General features: G+C 49.6%; 1 long non-coding RNA gene across 1 annotated transcript in view; it reads right to left on the reverse strand.

Annotated features, from left to right (window-relative positions):
- Positions 1–1,798: 1,798 nt before the first annotated feature.
- The window catches only part of LOC148054995 (uncharacterized), a 189,573-nt gene continuing 178,252 nt past the window's right edge, over positions 1,799–13,119 (reverse strand). The window contains exon 4 of the long non-coding RNA XR_015706101.1: positions 1,799–1,965. This is a non-coding gene — a long non-coding RNA (uncharacterized LOC148054995). The remainder of the gene's footprint in view (positions 1,966–13,119) is intronic.

Genomic DNA, 13,119 nt, shown 5'->3' on the forward strand with positions numbered 1-13,119 from the left:
GCAGAATGCCAAGGTGATTTCCTTTTCTCTCTCTTTAATCTGTATTTGAGTTCCTCTCTAAAAATCTTCCCTTTTACCTCCTGATGTTTCTGCCCCTTCCCTAATCTTTAAAGCATTGCTTCAGGCTGCTAAGGTGGGCATCAGGCCAGGCTGCTGAATGATACTGTTTGCTTAGTTTAGCACTGGCTCCTGTCAGGAGGAGGCCTACTGGCTGAACACACCATTTGTAGCCTTATGTGGTGTTATTTACATGGGGAAGGGAAGAAAAAAATACATCTTTGTGAAATATGAGTTGAGAGAAAAGAGAGACACAGGCAGAGCAGGGTGGGAGTGTGCCCATCTGAGAAATCCATCCCAGCCCAGACCGCAGGAGGAATTAGCACAGTGCCCACGGAGAGGAACGCTGCTCTTAAAGCAAGCTGCGAGGGTCTGCAACAAAGCCTCATAACGGGAGATGAAATTGGACAGGCTTCTGGAATCACTGCACAGAAGCTCTGCTACCAGCTGGGAGACTAATTTAGTTTCTGGGTTTTTTTCCTCTTCTCCCCATCCTCCCTCTTTCTCTCTTTGAATAGGAGACCAACGCGGCCAAGGGCTCGGCTCCAGCCAGATTGTACAGGCTCAGGCGGGGCAGGCTGGGTCACTCAGCGGAGGAGTAAACATCACAGAAAGCTGAAAGGGCTTTCTTAGGCTGCGCTTGAGCTAAAATGCTGAAGAGCAGCACAGGAAGCACTTGAAATCCCCAACAGGTCCCAGCCTGTCGGCATCCAGCTGCATTACCTGTTGGGAAGTAGAGCAGCCCGAGGACTGCTCTAAATCCCACAGCAGCCATGGCAGGTAATGAATGCAGAGACAGGCAGGGGCTGAAGCTGGCCAGTGCTCTGTAGTCTTCCTGCTGCTTAGCACAGCAGTACTCCGCTCTTTGACTGGTGCCCAGCAGCAGCATTGCAGTTTTGTCATCCCCAGTCAGTACCCTGACGCACTTGATGAGAGATGCTGTGCCAGTGGAGGTGCCATCTTTTGGAATAAGATGTAAAACCAACTGTCTGACAGCCTGGACTATAAAAGTTCCCTTGGCAGCCTCTGCCAGTGTTATCTTCCTCCCTCAGCCAAATTCCAGGTTAGAAACTGAACAAAGCAGTAGTGATGTGCTGCCAGTATTTTAATGAGCAGTTCCCACAGACACCTTCCTACCTCTGCCTGTGATGAAACTCCGCAGAGCAGGTGCACGTGTGTGCTCCCAGAAAGGGAGCTGTATTTACTTCTCGCTTGTTCAAACAGCAGCAGTTACAAAAATCCTCTCTCATAACCATCACTCAAGCAGGGAAGTGGCTTATTTGGCAAGGAAATTGTCATCAAGAGCAGTTTGCTGGAGATGTTTACACTGTGTTTCTGAGGGTATAATGAGTGTGCTGATAAGATAGTGCAGGAACTAGCTGACTTGAATGAGGGGGGAATATGTTGATGGGGAAGCTGTTAGCTGTATTCTGCAAGGTGTTTGGGAAATACCCTGCTGGCACCCTACAGAGGCAATAGCATTTACTCTTGAGCTTTTCTTTCAGGCCGCTTAGGTAGAAGGTCTTTCTAGGACAGAAAAGCAGGACTGGGAGAGCTGGGATTTCCAGGATCATGTTTTTCTCCGCCAGGAAGGAATCTGGGGTGTTTTCCCTGCTGTAAACCCAACTATCCCTTCCCAGCATCTGGGGCATTCCAGCAGGGAAGAGGAGAGGAACAGGTACTGTCAAAACCCCAAGGAGCCCTGGGTACCTGCTAAAAATTAATCATGAAGGCACTCACCCCTCTAAGGACCCTGCGGGACAGGCACGGACCAGGGGAGCAGCGCATGGAGAGGCTGGTTCCAACACAGGCCGATTATCATTGCTTCTTCTGCGCTTCAAGGTCTGGCACAGCAGCTCTCTCACTCCCCTGGGCTGGCTGCATTTCAACTGTGGTGGATTTACCTTTCTAGCAGAACACAGAAAAGCCAGGAAGACTATACCCAGTAAAACTCCAGTCCTGTCCTCTGCCCCAGCCTCAGTACAGGCAGAGGGAAGGCCCTTCCTCCTCCCTCCCACCAACCCCTCCATGGACACCAGGGATGGACATGTCCCTCTGGGACGTGGCCCTGGGCAGGTCCAGGCATCCACCCTACCACTGAAGCCGTGGGCTTGAGATAATACCCCCCTACCGCTGGCTCAGCCCCAGGTACTCCCTCCAACCCCTGCTAGGAATGGAGCTCTGCCAGGACAGGCAGGTGGAAGAGGACTGGATAGTCCTGTCCTGGAAGGATTTTCCAGCATGCCCACGTTTTTGGAGGCCCCTTTCTGCACAGGGCTCCCAACACCCGTGCGTGGGCTATGGAGGACACCTAGTGGCTGGCAAGCCATGCCGGGGTGCCCTCACCCCACAGCACCCTGCCTGCTGGAAACAGGGTGGGCAGGCTGCCCTGAAGATGCTCGCCCCATCGCTCACCCAGGGTGGGAGCAGCAGGGCTGCTGGCAGCACATCTCTTCCGCAGCTCTCCCTGAACTCCCCTCTCCGTCTTTAGTGCTCGCACACAAGCCCCAGGCCCAGGGAAATCGTGCAAGTCCCCTAGCATGGAGGGGGAAAGTGGGGCTCAGCACCTGTGGCATCCTCCCACCCCATGTCCTCGCACAAGCAGGGTACATGGGTGCAGGAGGTCAGCGAGGAGGAGCAAGCACCTCCTGTGTGCTCCCAAGCCGGACTTCCACATCTCCCCCATATGGTGCGGGGCACGGGGATGGGCAGGATAAGGGGAGCTGGGATGGGCCAGAGGATGCTGGGGGAGGCTTGCAGATGTGGCATAGGGGAGGGGGGATTTGGGTGGCCAATAGGGCTGCACTGACTAGCCTGCCCGCCCCCCCGCCCCCCACCATTGCGATGCTCAGAGAGCCCTGCTCTATAAAAAAGTCACTAAAAGTGTGCTGGGAGGGATCTCCCCGCTCACTGTTTCATTTTCCCTTACTGGATGGGCAAGATGTGAAAGCCCAGGAAAAGCTGAGCACTAAAGCCCTCCAGTTGAGAGACGTGGAAACCTCCCATCAATGTCCAACAGACCTTCATCCATCAGAAACACCCTTTTACAAATCAGCTGCTCTTCAGCTGGGTGGTGAGCAGCATGTGCTCTCCTCAGCGAGAATGAAGGTGTCCTTCGTGTGTGTCCACACGTACACACTGCCTCTCTCCCCTTCCTGCTGCCACGGGGCTGGGATCTCCAGGACAGGTAAAAGCAAGTGGGTGAGGGCAGCCCCCTGCTGCCCCCTCCCTCTCCTGTACTGGCAGAGGTGGCCCTGGGTGGCAACGTGTCCCCCTGACATGGGGGACTCACCCCAAAAGGCTGTCCCAGCCAGCCCAGAGGGCAGGATCGTTGCTGCCAGGGCACATGGAGAGGAGTGCAAGGCAAGGGCAAGCGCGCCCTTCCCTGTACCAAAAGAGAGCTGCAGCTCCCCCAGGCCTGCAGCTTTCTCACCCAACCTTCCTCCACCCCCTTGGCTTTCTTTCCTGGGTGCCAGCCAGCCCCATGACGCTACGTTAGGCTGCGTTTGGACTTGATGGAGCCTCAAACTTAAATGCAATTAATGTAATAAAGGCCAGCAGCTAGTGCATGCATGGAGCCAACTGGAGCAGCAGGGACAGCTCCCTGAGTTGCCCAAGCTCCAGGTGTTCCCTGCCCATGCACAACAAGCAACATCCCTTCTCCACTCCCTGGCATTCCTGCGGCCCGCAGAGCTGCAATGCCAGCACACGGCTCAGAGCTGCCTGGGAATCTCCCCCATTATTTTACCCTCTTTCACAACTATACCACCAACGAGGAGGCCAAATCCTGTCTCTGCCAGCAGCTCGCTGCTGGAGAAGCAGGCTCTGCCAGGAGATAGCAAGATGGGGAGGCAGGAATGCATGAGGTTTTGGGCCTTCTGGGTGCTGGGCACTTTCCAAAGCTCACATGCAGCTGCAAAACAGTTCTCCAACCTGACCGGCCATCCTGTGTGCGGGGCTGGCAGGCAGTCGTGGTGACAGTGCTGGCTGACACACAGGGAGTGTGGCAGATGCTGGCCTGAGGCTGTGCCCCTTGCTGCTGCTGCCAGTGTCAAGTCTGCTACCCTGCACCTTATTATGGGCACTTAACTCACCACGGACAGCTGCTACCGCAGTGACAGAGCTGCCACCAAGTCCGGAGGAGAACTCCACATGCTAGCCACACAGAAAGCCCTGCCCTGGGGAGGTAGGTGAGAGGACAGGATGGACAGGCAGGCATCCTTGGGCAAGGATGCAGTGGATGGCCATGCCTGTGCCACCAAGAAGCCCATTCTCTCCCCTGACTTTGAGTTAGGTCCTGCCATGGGGGTTTGTTGAGCTAGAGAGCCCTTCAGAGGTTTGTTCTGCTGGGTGGAGGTGGAGAGGGGAACAGCTTTTTCTGCCGCCAGGCCACGTAGGAGTGAAGCAAAGAGGCCCCAATGCAGTTGGTAGGAAGATGGGGGCTGGTGACAGGGAGGCTGTGAGGGGGATTCAGGGTGCAGGTGACCCTCTGGGCTGCCCAGAGCAGCAAGGATGCATCTGGAGAGAGGCAGGACCTAGGACAGAGAGCTGGGATAGGAGGATGAGAGATGAAGTCTGAGCTCCTGCCCATTTAACAGCGGGGCTTGGAAGAAGGTGTAAACAGGTGCTGAAGGACTGTGAGCTCAGTGCCAGTGACGTAAGAGCTACCGCGATCAGCCTGTCCCCAGATCCTTTCCAAGGCAAACATCAGACATTTTCCATCAGACGCTGCTCTCCTTGGATGCCAAACTTCACTCCCATTTGTGCAAGCCAGGACCGGTGTCCACATGCTCCTGTTGAATTGCAGATGCCTTCCCAAGCCCCAAACACCGAGCAGCCCCTGACAGGAGCAGATAAGGGACCTAGGAAGACAAGCTGTGTCAAGGACTGCCTACCCCCATCTCCCTCTGAATGCCAGCAACCAAAATACAGTCTCTGCACCGTTGCCTGGAGAAAAGGAACCTTGCTGGCCTTCCCTGCAGCTTGCTGATCCTGTTGTTTTCACCCAGAGAAGGGGATGGCATGACACAGTTTTTTCCCAGGCAGTTGCCACCACCCTAAAACCAGAGGGTGGGATTCAGCTGCAGAGGGATAATGCTGACCAAGGACAAGCAAGTCCAGGCAAGGCACGCAGCAGAGCGCCGCTCCTGATGAGTAAGAGTGGCAGATGCTAACCCTCCTCGAGGTCTGGTCCTGACCCTCTCTCTGCCTCAGCTTCTGTCAAGTTATCCTGTATTTATGGCAGTGAGTAAGGGAGGCTCAGGCCCCAAGTTCACTCTCTTATCTAGGTTCTGTATTTCTCTCCCACAATCCTTCTGATTTTTTTCTCCTTCTCCCTTCTTTTCCCAGAATTTTCCCCGTTCTTTGTCTTTCCCCCTTCACCTCCATCTCATTTTTCTGTTGCTGTCCTATTTGTTTCTTCTGTATTTATAGAGGAAGGGAAGAGAGGAGTAAATCAAGACACACACACACTGGATATTTGTCTTGCTCAGTCACAGAGTGAATAAGCGTCCTTGTTTCAACATGTTTTCCCATTTAACTTCCCAGGGGCTTTTCAGAATAAGAATTCCTCTGAACAACCAGACACAAGAGCTGAGCTCACAGTCATTTGCTGTGCGGGGTGGCTTCATTCCTCAGGCTTCCCCCCGTCCTGCGCTCTGATTTCCAGGAACCCAAAAATGACAGAGACTGGGGCCCACCCACCCCCTCCCCTAAAGCCTCCCCAGCAGGCAGGGAAGCCCAGCAAGATCAGGATGCAGCTCCCCAAGCGCTGAGCTGTCCCCCTGGCACGACAGAGCAGCAGCCCTCGCAGGGGCAAAACCTCCATGGAGGTTTCTGTACAGGGCAGAAGCCATGGGCAACCGACAACCTTGCCTGCTGGGGTTCTTCCACATCCAGGGGACTGCTCAGACCAGCCCTGCTGCCCTGGGTGGGTGATGGCTCCCCATCCCTCTAAGTAACTTCCCTGCAGGGGGGCTTGTCTCAGGAGGCTGAGCCTTCCACAGAGAGAGCTGACTCGAGACACTGAGGCTCTTGCAAGAGGCAAAGAAAGATTCGGGGGAGACAGCACTTGCTGTTAGTGAGGAAGGCACTAACCTGATCCCACAAGCCCACGAGCTTGCCATCACCCCCAGCCCCTCACCAGCACCTGGACCGTGAACAAGCGCAGCAAAAGGGGAGGAAGCATCTATCCCCCGCTCTGCCCCACCTGCAGCACGCTCTTGGGGCAGAGGTTGTCCCGTCCTGCTCTCCCTCCCACCATGCTAGGCTGCTCGGCAGTCACGCAGGCCTGGACACCTTGGGAGGGACAGACCACGGTTTCTGTCTCCAGGGCAGCTCAGGGCAAGGAGTGCTCCTCCATGCACGGCTCTCCATGCTACCCTTACTAGAAACAACCACTGCCTGGAGGGAAGCTTGGCTTGATATTGCCAAATACAGAGGATTTCAGAGTAGTTCATGGGTTAGGGAGACTCTATTAATAGCTCTCGGTCCTTTTTCTTCTTTCCCTGCCTGCCCTTGTTCTGCTTTTCTTTATCCATCCATGCTTCCCCTCTTTCTCTCCACCTGCCTCCTCCAGGCGTGGCACTGTGAGTCACACCTCGTCCTATCACCTTCACTTGTTTTCACTCCCAGACCTCACCATGGAGCTGGGACTTTGAGCTCGCAAAGGCAGAGACTGCACTGAGAGGGAAGCTGGGGAACTGCTGCCAACCTGGGAGAGCACAGATACTTGGAGCGGGGGGACAGGGAACCATGGGATTACAGAGAAGGGGATGACCTTAGAAAGAGACTAAGGAGGAGCAAGTACTGATGTTCCTTATAACCACCTTTTATCAACTATCACCAAATACAGAGCTGCTTCCAGCTGCATTAGCGCAGAGCCTCTAGATGTCAAGCCTGCCTATAGCTTATGATGTGGACTTGTCAGGTCTCTCCCATCACAAATAAAACTCTTCCCAGCAGTACTCTCAATCCTTTCCCAGCCTGAGCTCCATCCCCACAGCACCTCTCTCCCAATCTAGGACCCCAGATATAGCTGTATGACAAGCTTAATCTGCACAACTCTTCAGAGGGAGAGAAACCATCCCGCTGCTTAGGGAGGAAAGGACCATGCAAGGAGCCCTGACCCAGATATGCCCTAGCAGCCTTTCCCGTCTGCTGACACCCTGTGCCAGAAACCTCCTCAGTGGCTCGGCTACTGGAACTGTAACTCATGAATCAGTAAAATAGGCTCTAGAGGGGAAACAAGATTTTTAATCAATGGGACAGGGACAAGAAGGTCTCTGGGGATTTCCAGTCTCTGCCTTTAGCTTGCTGGAAAACCAATGTTTTTCAACTTTGGCAGGCCTTAGTTTCCTGAGGCATGAGATAGAGATGGCATTCCCCTGCCTTGCAGAGTTTGGTGCAGGGCATTTTTTTCTGAAATGAAAACCCATAGAGAACTAGACCTAACCTGCTGCTGGGGACAATAGCAAATTATGCTAAAAGTTATAATTTCCAAGCATCAGAGAAAAAAGAGCATCCTCATAGAAAAGTACACAAGGAGATGCTGGGGGCTATAGACCCATGCTAGCACCCAGGACCAAATCTTTTTCTGGAAGGAGTACAATCTATTGCAGCTACTCAGATACCAATAAATTCAGTTCTGCCAGCTGCACATCAGGGAATGTTTTGTTACTTCTACAGCCCCCAAAACCATAAGATTATACCAACTGTCAGTTTTACATTAATAATCATCTCTTCTAGTACACTTTGTTCCCAAAGATCCCAGAGCAGTTTAGAAGATTATCAACAGGTTGGACCAGAACAGAATCATGATCTCCAAAGTTCGCTTGTGGAACCATCCATGAAATCACATCTGCACAGTCACTGAGGCTGACATGAAAACTGCCAGTGACCACACTCCAAAGAAGCCAAAAGAGAATATGCCATCCTACGGAAGAAGGTAAAAAAAGCTCCAGTGGTCCTTGCCAGTCCACCTAAGGCATATTCCTGATCCCAAATTTAGAGATCATATTTTAGTGCTGAGCAGACATCCGAGGTGCAACCAGCTCCACCCAACTTCCCCATCTCAGGTTGCGCCAATCTCCAGTGCATGAAAAGGAGGTGGAAAAGAAAACAAAAACTGAAAACCAATGACACAGAAACCAAGTTAATCATCAAAGAGGGGGGGAAAAATATCCTTCCTGGCCTCTACAGGCAACCAGGAGAAGCCTTGAAACACAGACTTAATTAATTAATTAAAACCAATATGAACATGGTGCAACAAGTCTCGTAAGCACATTGAAGGCATGCAGTATCATCCATACGCTGTTATGCAACGTGTTGATGACTGTAGCAAGCTCATCTTGAATCCAGTTCGGATCCCAGTGCCCAAGACTGTTTCAAAGGCCATCCCTGAACTCTGCTCCTGTGATGTCTAGAAATTGTCTTCTAATTTCTAGCCTATATTTTTTAGCGAACAAATTTACCCTATTTGATCTTACACTAGCACTGTCCTTTAATTCAAATAGATTTCCCTCTTTAGCTGGTATTCCCTTTCCTGCCCTCCACATGAATTTAATGCTGAGTAGTCATTTTCCCCTTCAGCCTTTTCAAAGATGAAGACTCAGCATAACCACCAGAAAGGGGTCCTCCCCCAGGCGGCACGTACCCTCCAGTTAATGCCCTTGTCCCGTCACGCACCCTCTCGCTCCTTCAGTGAATCATCCTCCTTCTGCACGCTCACTGAGTATTGTTGTTACACAAGGGGCATTTATATTCTGCCTGTAACTTGTTCCAATAATTAAGATTCCCCGTGGTCCAGCTCATAGCCTGCAGGCCTGATTTAAGCCCCAGGAAGCTTGTGTCTGGCCTGCCATGGTGCTCTGGAGAAGCTATTCAGATGCTTACACTACCCTAAAAATCCGAGTCCTTGTATCTGAAGCCAGGTCCTGACCATCTTCACTGAGCTCTCAATTCAGCATGTCCCCTAACATGAAAATGCATCCCCCAAATAACTGGACCCTCGTGGTTCAGTTTTCCTTCCCTTCATCACCTACTCTGAGACACACAGATGATTATCACATGGAGGCGCTGAGCCCAAATTCTCACAAATATCTGAACTTAAGTTCATGCCACATAAGTTGAGTCTACCTCCTATAAACCACAGCTCTGAGAGGATCTGTAGATTTGCTTTAAGCACACCTGCAGCACTGTTGTTTTTTCCTGATGCGCTCTATAGCAGGATAGCTCTACTGATCTATCTGGATGCATTGCTGACTGAATCTGATACGTGTGAAAGCAACACGAAGCCTTGAACTCGTTCTGCCTGCTCTGCTGTTACGCTAGGAGCTGGTTAATGCATGGTCATTGCTCAATGGTGTCTACACGCTTGACGGATCGGTTTCCTGTGCTTTCTTGTAGCAAGAATGGCGTGCATGCAGTTCAGCGTAACATTTTCCGAGCTGTGGACTTGTTCTATGTAAAGGTGTAAGAAATGAGAAAGGACTGAAAATATGTAGGATGTGAAAGGGAGTGTGGATTAGTGGGTAGAGCACAGAGGAGGCAATTAGCAGACAGGTTCCCTGCTTCTAGTTTGGAGTTGCTGTGAGAACTGGGGCCAGTGAATCATGGGCTGGTTGATCTAATTCTCTATGACTCTCCATGACTTCATCACTCATTGGTGTTTGAAACTCTACTCTGGAGCCTGTCTAAAGGAGTGCCCTGGGGTTGGCTTAACTGTTTCTATTCTATTTAGTTTGAAATGGACCCAATTTTTTCACTTTTTCCATCCTGAGGAAGTTGGTATTTTTTAGGTACCTACCCATGAAGATTTTTGTGCAGCACATTGGACCATGGAAACACTTTAGTACAAGCAATAAACTATCCAAACTTGATGGCGTACATACAATGAAAAAAATGAAGTTCAAAACAAGAACAAAAGCATCATGGAATATTAAAAAAAAAATATATCAAGGATTTAGAGGGGTCACAATCATGAAAAATAAGAGAACGAGCAAGCAAAAAGGCTGCATAGCTATTTCAGAAAAAAAGTTTCATTTTTGCTGAAAAATTTCAGTCAGTTCCACAGTACGTGCCTCAGTTTCCCTAATTGCTACATGGGGTTAGCAACCCAGACCTATTTTGCAAAGGTGTTGTCAAGTTTAATTTGTGAACCTTTGAAAAACGCTCCGAGTTTTTCAGATGAAAGGCACTGCAGATGCCAAACGTGGGTGTATGCTCTGAGTCAGAGGCATAGACATGGGCATATTGTGTGATCGGCTTGACGCAGTGCACTAGATAGGAGACAGTTGTCCTCTGCAGGAAATGTAGGGATAGCTGGTGCAAAAATCACAGATGATGCTTGCACAAGTGTGAACTCATGCTATAGAAATCAGGAGCCACCCTCTGGGAGATGCAAAGATAAAGCCTGCAATAAAGAGACATCCAGTCTGTACTTTACTTTGGCTTCTAAATAGCCTGAAATACATGCATGCGCACAAGTCTTCTAAGTATGGTTGGGAACTGAAGCACAAATTGTCTAACAAACTACCCTTTAACTAACAAACTGCCCTTTAACTCCAGTAGTCTTCCTGTGATTCCCAGGCAGAAGTAGCTAGCATTAGCAGTGGTTATGAGCACCAATAAGACCATGCGCACCTCAAGTTTCAGACAGATGTGAAGAGTAGATTTCCTAGAAGAGGCCAGAAATAACAAGAGAGAGGTGGGGCCCACCTAAAAACAATTTTTTGGCATGAAAAAGACGTGATGAGGTGTGATGAGGTGCAGACAGATGATAGGGAGAAGAGCGGGCTTGGCCTTTGGCTATGGAGCGAAGCTGCAGTCCCAGGATGCGTGGCAGCAGAGGCGATGCATTTAGCTCTTGCTGGTCGCATGCGGGCCTGCCACGGCTTCACAGGTATTTGCAAGCAGGACGTGCCCAAGGCGCTAATGCCAGGCATGTGGAATGCCGTGAGAGCGAGCTGAGGTTGAAAGGGGACCAGTGAAAGTGGCGTTACAGGGAAGTGACTGGCAACAGCAGGGAATGCACCTTACGCACACGAGTGACATCCTTCCTTTCTTTCTTTCTGGAGACTCAAGGGAGGTTCGGCCCAGACTACTGGCAAACAGATTCTTCATCAAGAAATCCAGTTTGCATTTGGCTCCATTAGTCTCTATGTGTGTATATGCACATGACCTCCCTCTTTCTGTCTGACAGGGAGTATTTAAGCTGAGGACTCCCCAAATTAAGCAGCAAGGACAGATGCCACCGAAGCTATTCAAAAGCCAAAGCAGAACCTGCAGCTTTATGGAACATACCGACTGTCAAAAGGGCTGACAACAGCCCACCTGAGTCTGACTGGAGCAGCATTAGATGATAGACATTACAATGTCTTAGGTCTCAAGTATGGCCATACTTCACCAGTACTGCAACAAATGGAGGAGCTAAAGCCATGGCTGGCATTGGGGTAGGTCAGGCAGAGCACAGCCATAACCTGACTTATTGGAGGGTGCCAGTCTTGTATGTGCCTCTGTATGGACAGAAGAATCAATAATAAACCTCCTGCTGAGCCCAGTTACTCCTGAATCTGCCTGGAACAACTGGATTAAACTCATTTATGCTGGATTTGCATCAGTAAAGCCAAGATGAAAAAATTCAGTCCTTAATCTTTTGACTGCCTTACCTACTCCAAAATCTTAACAAAGTGTCAGGAAAACAAGAGAAACCAAGGCCACCTTCTTCCAAGTTAGACCTCTCCATATAGATGGGTTTTGTTCCTTAAGTATTAATGCTAGCTTGGAAAAGCTCTGCTGAGTCTTTTCTGTACACGTGAGAACAGGCACCTCCACCCTCCAGTATTTTTAATTACTTGGAGATCTATAGGACTGTTGATGTTATAAAGATCAGCTCAGCCCAGGAAGCCAGGGGGAAAGAAATACATATATGTCAGCCAATCTCTTTCTTTTATGAAATTTGTTTTTAAAAAATAGCATTACCCTTTCATATGCTAGAGAATGACTTCTGACTCACGAAAGACTACGGTCCTATTAATAAAAAACCTGTCCATTAGAAATTACTGCAAAAGGCGCGGCCTTTCCCAACAACTATAATCCAAAAAAATACCGTATACTGAATCATTTCTCATATATAGAGAGCCATAACGGCATACAGGCAGTAAGAGGGGCTGGATCTATGAGCCACAGGTACCAACTGCATTTCAGTTGAAGAGAAAAAAAATTTCTCTTTCCTTTTCTCTCATTTTGCACAGACAAAGCCCTTAGAAACCGTATCTGTAAGACAGGCGCTTCCTGGCAATCTCATTCTCATACCAGATCCAAAATGTATGCTGTTCCTGTTTTGGGCTGCACCTCTATTTTCTCCACACCAAAAAAAACCTGCAAAATGCAGACCTGGATTTTTCCTCCACCACTCAGGACACCTTCAGCGAGGGGTTTGTATGGATTTCTAATGAGAAATCATTACAGGCTAAAAAAATCACATTCTCCAGCAACACCACCATTGCATTCTGCGAAAATTAAATTAAGCACAAATATTAGGCATGGTTAATTTACACCCTGGGCATTAATTTCAGAGCAATCTCACTGAAATTCTTTTTTCTTGCAAGAAATATTTTGGCCATCTAGCTGTTAAATATTTCCTCTTCCAGGTATATGTCTCAGTTCAGTGGACATTTATGGGAAGAACTACATAAGATACACCTGAACCCTTATCTCAGTGAGAACATGCAATGAAATAGGCAATGGGGGTTTTATTCTACTAGTCACATTAGTGGAGATTGCATGGCCTGTGGGAAAAACAGGACTAGCCGATTTTTACTTCAGGTCAGCTGTGTTCTTTGGATACGTGGCTGGGCTATTTCCAGGTCTAGATGGATGGACCTTGCAGAAACCCAACATCAAAATAAAGATAACAGGGTCTTTTAAACCCAGTATTATCCATACATTTCCCCTCCCTGTCCTACTGAATACAGTAAGCCCTCAGGGGAACCCAGTTTAAGAATGCTTTATTCTAGGCGTTCATTTTAATTACAACCATAATTATTTTTGTGCATGTGTATG

The sequence above is a fragment of the Nipponia nippon genome, unplaced genomic scaffold, assembly GCF_047370975.1.
Source record: "Nipponia nippon isolate SJK-2023a ecotype South Korea unplaced genomic scaffold, ASM4737097v1 scaffold_28, whole genome shotgun sequence".
Classification (NCBI taxonomy): domain Eukaryota; kingdom Metazoa; phylum Chordata; class Aves; order Pelecaniformes; family Threskiornithidae; genus Nipponia; species Nipponia nippon.